This window comes from Dioscorea cayenensis, unplaced genomic scaffold (genome assembly GCF_009730915.1).
Source record: "Dioscorea cayenensis subsp. rotundata cultivar TDr96_F1 unplaced genomic scaffold, TDr96_F1_v2_PseudoChromosome.rev07_lg8_w22 25.fasta BLBR01000403.1, whole genome shotgun sequence".
Taxonomy (NCBI): domain Eukaryota; kingdom Viridiplantae; phylum Streptophyta; class Magnoliopsida; order Dioscoreales; family Dioscoreaceae; genus Dioscorea; species Dioscorea cayenensis.
This window is the reverse complement of record NW_024086794.1, coordinates 20098-31299: the sequence shown is the minus strand read 5'-3', so window position 1 is coordinate 31299 and position 11202 is coordinate 20098. Positions and strand designations below refer to the sequence as shown.

The 11202-nt window shown below is 42.1% G+C and overlaps 1 non-coding gene across 1 annotated transcript; it reads left to right on the top strand.

Annotated features, from left to right (window-relative positions):
- The first annotated feature begins 10253 nt into the window (after positions 1–10253).
- LOC120254274 lies at positions 10254–10359 on the top strand. The gene has a single exon (XR_005534569.1). It is a non-coding gene; the product is annotated as a small nucleolar RNA R71 (small nucleolar RNA).
- Positions 10360–11202: the final 843 nt, after the last annotated feature.

Genomic DNA, 11202 nt, shown 5'->3' with positions numbered 1-11202 from the left:
TCATGAAAACACAAGTAAAAGTCATGTATAAGGTGAACCCTCCCCCACACTTAAGATGTACATTGTCCTCAATGTACGCATGCAAGCACAATAAAAATAATAACAATGGAAGCATAATGTGTGTGGGAATGCAATTAAAACAATACTCCCCAGAACTCCTCATTAATCGTTTGGTGAAGTCTAACTCATGGGGTTGTTGTATTGGTTGTGACGCTCACACGACCATGTGACAATATCACATGATCATGTCTATCACTAAAACACCATCAACATCACTCTCAAGGCCATCTTCACGTAGACAAGGGGTTCAGTGAAGCTCAACAAAATAGAAAAGATGTACGAGTTCTTATAAGTAAATACATGAAGCACAAATTCACACAAACAAAACAAAACACAAAGTTAACTAAAGTCTCAAAGATAAAATAAAGAAAAACTAAAAATGAAAACAAAAGTAAAGAAAACTAAAGAATCATGAGTGGGACACCTCAAGAATCCACGTCATCTTCTGGTGTTGCCGGTGTGTCAAAAGAATGTTCCCATCTAAGGTTAATCATATACGATCAAAGCTTTTCAGTCCTTGGTGGCATACATGCAAGAAAACTGCCAAAGAAATGCAGATTTACATGAAATGGTGAGCTGCAGAAATCCACTCGCCCGTCTGGCCAATTTTTGGCTTGAAAGAAGCCAATGCGGGCGAGTAGACAATCCACGCGCCCGCATGGAATGCCCACGTGCCACGTGGGCGCGTGGAAAATCCACGCGCCCGCATGGGCTTCCTCGGCATGATTTTCAGCCCACGCGGTCGCGTGGGCATCCCACGGAACCGTGTGGGAGCCAGGCTATGGCCAAAAATGCCATGTCGACCCTCAACGGCGCTCCAAAACTCTTATAAAAGCATTCTCAAGCATATTAAGGTGATTTCCATGAAGAACAATGCATAAGAACCAAGATATCCACATAAATTTCAAAAAATGGAGGCATAGAGAAGGTTAGAAAAATGAGAGCTCACCGGTGTGAATTGAGGAATAAAGTATGATTAAATGGGCAGCAAAACCCTTCTAAACCTTTTAATGACCAAGGAAAAATGTTTGGGAGTGTGGGTGTGTGAGAAAGATGAAGGGATGTGTGAATGAAAATGGTGAATAGTGGTCCTCTTCATCAATTTACCCCACATGGGGGTGTGAAAACTTCACATGGGGGCGTGAGTACTGTACACGGGCACATGGAAATTCCATGCGTCCGTGTGGGCTGCAGAATTTCTGCAGAAACATATCCATAAAGATATTTACATGAAATTAAGTCCAATTTCTGAACTAAAAACATGAATATCATCCTAAACCATGCCACACACATACATTTAATCTAAAACACCAAAAATTTTCATGAAGAACTCAACACTAATAAAAATTTAACAAAGTACACACTCATGATTTTATTACTGCAAAAATAAAAATCTAACCTAGAAAACATTTAAAAACTTGCGTTGCCTCCCAAGAAACGCTTGTTTTACGTCACTAAGCTTTACATACCTCTTCCTTACCTTATGGAGGCTTGAAAAGAGTGTGTTCCTCCCGACTAGATATTGCATAGCTACTTCCTTTAAACCAAGGATCTAGTTGTCGGGGTGGAATATTAATTGGAGAGTCCAACCATCTTACTTTTGGCCTCCAAGGAAACAATTTGGGTTGGGAATTGTCCAAGCTTAGCACAGGTGGGTCATTGGATGGCTTCAATTTCCTACCCACATCTTCTTCCCTTCCCAAAACCTCTCTCTTGCATTGTAAGAGTTGATCAATCCCAAAGAAAAATGCTTGTTCCATAACCTTATGGTTTGCTTCTTCTAGTGTATTTTCAACTTAAGAGGAGCATGACACTAGCACATCCCCTTGAAAATTTTCACGCTCACAAGCACAATCTTCAGTCACACAATCCAAAATCTCAAAATGATATTCAACTTCTTGCTTTTCATTTTCTACCCCAATGTACTTAATTTGCCCAATTTCTTCCATGTTGTTCATGGCCTCATCATGTCCTGGAGATACTTGCCTTGCTTGTTCAAATTCTTCTTTTTCTTTAGCAAGCATGTCCAAGATCTCTCCTAATTGATGCTCCATGTTTTCGATGGAGATCTCATGACAACTTAATGTGGGCTCAATATTTTGGAAACGGGCATCGGTTGCTTTAATAAATCTCGGTAACACTCTTTCCAACCGAAGTACATCTTCTTCAAGCTTCTCATCCAGCTGAAATTCTTCTTGAGGTGCTTCCCATTATTGTCCATCAATATCCTACAAGAGGTTTGGGTAGCTCCTTTGATTTGGATGATAGTTGATGCGATATAGATTGTGTTGTTGATGAACATTGACAAATTGATCAATTTTTCTAGTGAGAGCATCAACCTGAAAATATAAATCTACAACTAGATTAATCATCATTCAAGTTCCATGCAAGATAAAGTAAATATGACAAAATAAAACAAAATAGAATGGGAAGATAGAGTGAAAATGATGAAAACAAAATAAAAACCGATTAGAAAGATGGAAGAAAAAGAAAGTGTGGAATAGAAAAATAAAATGAAAAAGATAAATGGCTAGAGCAACAAAGTCCTAGCTTTCCTAGTATCCTGTTCCCCGGCAATGGTGCCAAAAACTTGACACGTCCGAATATGCGTGTGAACCGTTGGTGCACGGGTGTCGAAATAATAAAATACCCAGTGAGTCAAGTAGTCGAATCCATAAGGAACAGGGCTACTAGTACTAACTTCTTCTGTGCTTTCTAGCCTAATGATAAATGGAAAGGTGTGGTGATCTAATGTGTGAAGAAATGAATACTGGAGACGAATATACAAGGGTGAAATGGATGGAGATCTCAATCAGTAAAAGTGGGGTATTCGGGCAATGCTCCCCTAGGATTCAGGCATTAGGTAACAGATAAGAAAAGTGTTTCTATGATGAGTAAGTTAAGTCGTGGAAATACAAAAATAATTGGATACGGCACCCCGATCGCTGATACTAGTCCCCTACGATGTCGCGGTGGAGAAATCGCTCAATCTCAACACCTCACACCACATATGACCGCAAAGCACTCTAGGGATTCCAAGAGGTGTATCCGATTCCTAAAGATTGATCCAACCATAATTCCCAGTGAAGGATCCTAACCCCCTACAAGGTTCTGGTGGAGAAATCTCTCAATCTCATGCCTCACAGCAAATATGGGTGCATAGAGCTTAGGGAACGGAGATAGAATACACCAATCGGAGGGGAAAGGGGATGCTCACTATCTCATGACTCACCCTCTCAACCCTCTTCAATATTGAGATTCTAACCCTAATGGAGACGTCTCTCTCACCAAGGTAACAAATCTTGCAAACGAAATAACCAAAAGATCAATAAGGCAAGTAAGAATTAGACAATCAAGATTAAAACTTAATCAAACTCAGATTAAATAGAAACACTAAGCAAATCAACAAAAGATGAGAATCCTAGGGTTCAAAAGCCCAAATACCCTCTAGGGTTTTAGCTTTCCATAGAGCAACATACAAAACACACCATCAATGAATGAAAGTACATTAAAACCATAGAAATAAGCCCCCTTATATATGAACTAATGGCCTTGATGGAGAGCTTCGACGTCTTAAAGGACCCACTCAGAAACTAGGTTCACCGGTAGCTTCCTTGATGCTATGACGGAGGAGGAATCAATCAAAGATGGTGATGAAGCTCCTCCAAAGCCGCAAAGACCTCCTCTCCAAACCCTAGCTATCTCATCCCTCAAGGGTCGCACAAAAAATGAGAAAGAATAGGGCAAAACGGCTATTTATAGGCCTTAGACCACGTCTGTCACGTGCCCCCACGCGCCCATGTGGATTTTCCACGCGCCCGCGTGGGCTGCAGGAATTTCCACGCGGCCGCGTGAGCAGTAAAATTGTTGCATTGTTTTGCTATAGTGCTTTTCACAAAACGCGTTCCAGACACTCTTCTCTTCAAGCCACATGTCCGGTAACACGTCCATATGGTAGGCTATAAAACTTTTATTCATCGACGTATCTTTGAGAGGTCTTGCAATCTTCACAAAGAGAAAGAACATGAAGATGCGGCTGCCTTTGTGCCCTTCCAATTAGTGAATTGACTTGAATCTTCTTGGAAGTTGGCACACATCTCCACGTTTATGAACTCCTCTCGTGTCTTGGTCATTGAATTGAACAAGAACTCCCAACATTGTGTCTTTAGAGCCTATCTTTGCTTCCTTTTTACTCTTCAAGGCATTCACAACCTATATGCATAAAAGAACACCACACAATATGAGATATATACCATGGTAAAAATGATGCTCAATGCATGTAAAACATATTTAAAAATATGTCTGCTCAAGCACTTATCAAAAGAACTCCTCCTCAAACCCTAGCCGACTTTCCCTCCAAGTATTCACTCAAAGCTCCACAAAAAGTCCCCGAAAATAGGGCAAACGGCTTATTTATAGCTCAGAACCGTGACTGTCACATGCCCTCATGTGCCCATGTGGATTTCCCATGCGCCCTCGTGGGTTGCAGGAATTTCCACACGTTCACATAAACAGTAATTTTGCTGCAATACTGCTACAGTAAAATTGCCATGAAATTTTGTGCCCAGTTCTTTGCTACAGTGTTTTTCAACCACGGTTTAAACATCTTCCTCTTAAGGCCACATACCCAGGCACATGATCATGTGGTAGGCTAAAAGACTTTTCTTCATCGACGCGTCTTTGAGAGGTCTTGCAGTCTTAACAAAGAGAAGGAACATAAAGATGTGACTGCCTTCGTGCCCTTCTAAATAGTGAATTGACTTAACTTTGCTTGGAAGTTGGCACACATCCCCATGTTCGTGAACTCCTCTTGTGTCTTGGTCATTGAATTTCACAAGAACTCCCAAAATCCGTGCCTTTCCAGCCTATCTTTGCTCCTTTTTATTTCTTCAAGGTCTCTACAACCTAATTGCACATAAGAACATCCAATACATGATATGAGACATAAACCATATATAAAATAATGATGAGTACATGTAAAACACATATAAAAACATGTTTACTCAAGTACCTATCACTGGCGCTAAGGTATCTTTCACACTTTCGAGGTTGTAGTTCTTTCTATCGGGGTAGTAGCTTTCACTCATTTCATGAGATAGCTCTTTCTGTCATTAGGGCATAACTAGTATCCGACTTATGAGAGTAGCTTCATACTTCATAGATGGTAGCTCTTTCCACCCCCAATTCATAAACAAAACAAGCATAACTTTTCTTTTTGGAAGAAATTGTAATAAGAAACAACTAAACTAGGCCCTTAAACGTTGAACTTGAGTTTCCACAACCTTTGCTGATGAACAGGGTTAGGAAATTCGACTGTCGGTGGCGAGGTCAGCTACCTATCATGGCGAGGGTGTTTCTGAGCCAATATTTTGGTCCGTGGTGCCATATCTACGAAGAAAACACTTAAAAACATGACTTCAGCATGAATATAGAGTAAACTGGGCACCACACATGCCAGGGCATCGAGCCAGGGGAGAAACAGGGCTTCTGTGCCCTTTGTCCAGTCTACGCGCCCGTGTGGGCATGTGCCTAGCTCTGTGGCCTCTGTCTAGCCCATGTGCCCGTGTGGCCTAAGCCACACTGTTGCGTGGCCTGCGCAGCACGCTCCTAGCCATGCGGGCGCATGGCTGAGGCTTGCACTCACAGGCGCAGCTCACTGGTCGCATGGCTAGCCCGAGCGCGTGGCCTGCCATGTCGCGTACCCGCACTGACAAGGTCCCCTTGCGTATATCCCGCAAGTGCACGGCTTTGTTGAAGTAATAATCCCGGGTGAGCGGGGTCGAATCCACAAGGAGTAGGGAGTAAAGACACTTAATTTGATTCTTAGCTATGTGGAGTATCAACAATGATAAGTGTGGTAATGATTCAATTCTCAGAAATTAAAAGCAACAAGTAAGAAAGAAAAAGTAAGGAGGAGGCAAGGCAATCGATAAAGATGGGGTACTCAGATGATGCTTCACCTAGGATAATCGCTTCAAGTGCAAGAACTCTCTATTATGCTTCCTAATCAATGCAATGGTGAGTCGTGGAAATCCTTACATACATAGTCCCAAATCTAAGGTCAACTATGCCTAACTCTATACATGTCCCGGAGGAGAAATCGAACAATCTCAACACCTCGCACTCGCATAGAGTTACAATGAGCTTTAGGGATTCCAAGTGATAAATCTCTTCCTAGATTTAGACCTAACCCTTTGGTCGAAGAGGAAGGTCCCTAGCCACAATTAAGCCCTAGATACTAAGATCATCTCAACGCTTCACTCCATTGCACGCGCAACTAGGCCGCAGCGGAGGTTCATCCCTTAGACCATTCACTCTATTATGGCCGCAAAGAACTCGAGGAACGGAGGTAGAATCTATCACGTCAGAGGGGAAAGGGGACGCTCCTGTACCTCTCGACTCACCCTCTCAACCCTCTCCAACCTAGCTTTGTCTAACTCTCATGGTGTGTCACTCACTCACAAGGTTACCAACAAGAACTCTCAATCCTAGTGTCACTCTAGGGGAAATGTTCATACAGTCAAGCATTCAAGGTTGGAACTCACAATAAACATCAATTTATTGAAAGCATAATAAAGAAGTTCAATGAAGCGAATACATCCTAGGGTTCACAATCACCCAAGTACCCACTAGGGGTTTAGCTCTCCATGGAGCTAAGTACAATCAAAGAAATCGAATGTAAAAGCAATGAATCCATAAAGAAACTCCCTCGATGGTTGTGTCGATGGTCTTGTGGAAAGTCCTCTACTAGTCATCCAAGTATTCCTTCGTCCGGTATAGGATACGCCTCGATCGAAGCTCCACTACCAACCTTCTTCCAAACGGAATCACGATGTCGGAGCCGTAGAACATCTCCAAAACCTTGGCCAATACCCCTTGAAACCCTAGCCGATGCCCACTCGCAAGTTGGGGAAAAGATGGAGAAAAGAGTACTAAAATCGGGGCTGAATCGGCTTTAAATAGGGCTGGAATCGGGCAACTCCACGGGCGTGGACGATACACGTGCCCGTGCGGAATTGCCACACGGGCATGGATAATTTCCACACGCCCGTGTGGATTCTCTGTTTCTCTGGTTTCTCGGCCGGCTGTGAACAGTGCATAAGACGGAATGCTCGAGTGTGACTACCTTTGTGCCCCTCCAAATGGATGTGCTCACTCGAATGCGAGGAGGTTGGCACACACTCTAGCATCTCACACCTGTCCTATGTCTTCGCATTTGAACTTTAGCAAGATCTCCTCCAAAATAAGTTCATTATGATCCACATTGGCCTATTTCCTTCATACTCGGCCTCACAGCCCTACCTGCGTAAAAGTAACATAAAAACACACATATTAATGTAAAAACCTGAGAAAAGTAATGCTCAACATAAGGAATGAACGCTTCGCATTAATATCGCACAAGCACTTATCACGCACGCTCCCAGCCAGGCAGTCGCGTGGCTGGGGCGCGGTCTCAGCCTGGCGGGCCACGCGCCAGCATGAGCACCCGATTCTAATGACTTGGCCAGAATCAAGCTCCTACACCTCATACAACTCATGTTTTGCACAAATAAGAGATGTCTAACATGATTCCCTAAGAAGTTTTGCACAGAAACACCATGAAAGCACCATGGAAATGGAAATGGAGGCATGGAAGAGGTAGGAGAGAGTAAGGCCTTACCAGAACAAATTGGAGATTGAAACTTGGTGAAAACTCCGGCAAAACACATCAAAACCTCCAAGGAGTTGAAGAAAATTGGTTTGAGAGATCAAAACTAGGGTTTTATAGGAGTGAAGGGGTGGGAGATAAAGATGCTCCTTGAAGAAGAATGATGATGAATAATGCCCCTTCATCTTCTTGTAGGCACATGGGGGTGTAGATTTTCCACAGCCCCGCGTGGGTACTGTACACGACCGCATGAAATTTCCACATGGTCGTGTGGACTACAAAATTTCTACAAACAGCCCACACAAGACCCGAAACTCTAAATTAACACCAATTTTTCAACTTTAAACATTAATTCACCCTAAACCATGCCTTACACATGTAAAATATTTCAAATCACCAATAAATTACACAAGAATACCAGCAATCAACAAAAATTAATCAAGACACACACTCATGACATTATCACTGCATAATTAAAATTTAAGACTAGAAACTAACTAAAAACTTGGGCTACCTCCCAAGAAGCGCTTGTTTAATGTTACTTAAACTTGGGTTGCCTCCCAAGAAGTTCTTGTTTAACGTCACTTAGCTTGATGTCCTTGTCCTTACCTCATGTTGGCTAACAAAGATGAAAAACCTCTTTCTTAGCAACTTGCACGCATGATGGACATAAATTCTTCATGCTTAAGGAGTAATTTTGAAACATGTTACCGAATGAGGAAGTGTCATGCTCTTCCTGTGAGTCCTCATCTCCTATTGTGTAAGAGTGATTTCGGTGATGATGTCTCGACCTGCCTCAGCGAAAAATCCTTTTCAAGAACCCTCCTTGTGGTTGCTCATTAAGGACTTGTTCAACACAATTGTTCAATTTTTCCTCCTACATATCCGAAAACTCTTCATATGGATCCGGATGCAAAAATTCCTACAAATACTCATTAGCAATCTCATCACTGGCATCAACAAAATAACAAGTATCATCAAAGTCAAGAGAGTGCTTCATTGCTTCGGCAAGGCGGTATGTGATCTTTTCTTCTCCAATGCACAGTGTCATCTCACCTCCATCCATGTCAATGAGTGCCTTGGAGGGTCGTAAGAAGGGTCTCCGTAGAATTAATGGAACCTCTGTATCTTTATCAACATCTAACACAACAAAATCTGCTTGAAAAATATATTTGTCAACCTTCACTAAAACATCATCAATTATACCTCTAGGATGATGAATGGAACGATCAGCCAGCTGTAAAGTCATGCGGGTTGGCCTTGGCTCTCCCAACCCCAATTTTTAAAATAATATGTATGACATGACATTAATGCTAGCTCCCGAATTGACCATAGCTTTTTCTTCCCCCAAACCTCCGATTGCACAAGGTATGATGAAGCTTCCCAGATCTCTCGCTTTGTTTGGCAAATTTTTTTGAAGCATTACCGAACAATTACCTTCCAAGACTATAGCCACACTCTAAACCATCTTCCTCTTGTTGGTTAAGAGGTCCTTTACGAACATTGCATAATGAGGCATTTGAGACAACACCTCCACAAACGGAATGGTGATGTGTAACTGCTTGAAAAGATCCAGAAATTTCTTATTTTGCTCATAAACCAGATTTTTTTTTTCAAACATACCGGATAAGAAATTCTTGGAGAAAATGAAGGAAAAGACACAGCTGGCCTTTTCTCCTTATCTTACATCTTATCTTTTGGCTTTTCTTGAGGAATTTCAGCAGTCTTCCCAGTGGGAGTTTTAGCTTGAAGAAGTTTAGAATTGTTCTCAATAGTGAACTTTTCTTGGAGCTCTCGACCACTCCTCAAAGTGATCACCTTCACTTGCTTTCTTAGGTTAGTCTCAGTGTTACTTGGCAAACTTCATAGAGGCCTCTCCTCCAATGACATCGCTATTTGTCCCACTTGATTCTCCAAATTATGTAAAGAAGCGGTGTGATTGCGGAGTGTTACCTCTATGTTTTGGAACCTTGTGTCGGTTGATTGAATAAACTTTGACAAACCCATTTCTAATTCTAAAACTCTCCCCAGAATCGAAGGTGTTTGCTGAAACCCTAGTTAGGCAGCGGCATTTTGCTGCCCTTGATTTCCCCATGAGAGATTTGGGTGGTTTCTCCACCCTTAGTTGTAGGTGCTATTATAAAGATTACCTTGTCCTCTTCCTGAATTGCCCACAAAATCTACTTGTTCAATTGGGGTTGGAGTAGCAATCGAGATAGGACAATCGGATAGCATATACGAACCCCCACAACCATCATAACATGTGATTGTGGCTATCTTTGATGAAGTCAAAGTATCCAATTTCTTGCTCAATACCTCTACTTGGACTGCTAAGGATGCAACCGCATCAATATCATGAAGCCCGGCCACTTTCTTTTCTTCTCTTGCATTCCATTGGTAGCTATTCAAACACATTTCTTCAATCAGCTAGCGGGCCTCTTCGAGGATCTTGTTTCCCAATGTTCCTCCCATGGCTGCATCAAGAAGTTGTTTGGTACTTGAGTTCAACCCGTTATAAAATGTGTGAATGACCATCCATTCGGGGAACTTGTGTTGTGGACACTTCCGCAAGAGGTCCTTAAATCATTCCCAAGTATCAAATAAGGATTCAAACTCTATTTGAACAAATGAAGATATCTCATTACGAAGCTATGATGATTTTCCCAGGGGAAAATACCTTGCGAGGAAAGCTTCAACCATTTCATTCCATATTATGATAGAAGCTCTTGGCAATGAAAAGAGCCATTGTTTGTCTCTTTCCTTCAATGAAAAAGGGAAAGCTCTCAAGCGAATTGCATCATCCAAAACCCCATTGATCTTCAACATGTCACAAACTTCGAGGAAGTACTCAATATGATTGTTTGGGTCTTCATCGGTTAACCTATTAAACCATCTGAATGAAACCTAGCTTTAACTCAAAATTCTGGGCTGCTATCGGTGGCCTTACAATGCTCGACAGTGTCTAACAAATTGTAGGCCAAGAAAAATCTGAAAGTGTTCTTTGTTGCTGATAAGTGCTTGTGCGATACGAATGCGAAGCGTTCATTCCTTATGTTAAGCATTACTTTTCTCGGGTTTTTACACTAATGTGTGTGTTTTCATGTTACTTTTATGCAGGTAGGGTTGTGAGGCCGAGTATGAAGGAAATAGGCCAATGTGGATCATAATGCACCAATTTTGGAGGAAATCTTGCTAAGGTTCAAACGCGAAGACATAGGTCAGGTGTGAGATGCTAGAGTGTGTGCCAACCTCCTCGTATTCGAGTGGGCAAATCCATTTGGAGGGGAACAAAGGCAGTCACATTCGAGCATTCCAACTTATGCACATAGAACAAGAGCTCCACCAACGTGTACACCATTAAAGAAGCAAGTGATCCGACGTGAACGTGTGCCCGTTGCGTTACCCCGATGAAAGTATGGAATTGGGAAGCTATTCAGGTCGAATACTGTAGCAGAGCACGGCAGCAATACTGTAGCATATATTGTAGCAGCACT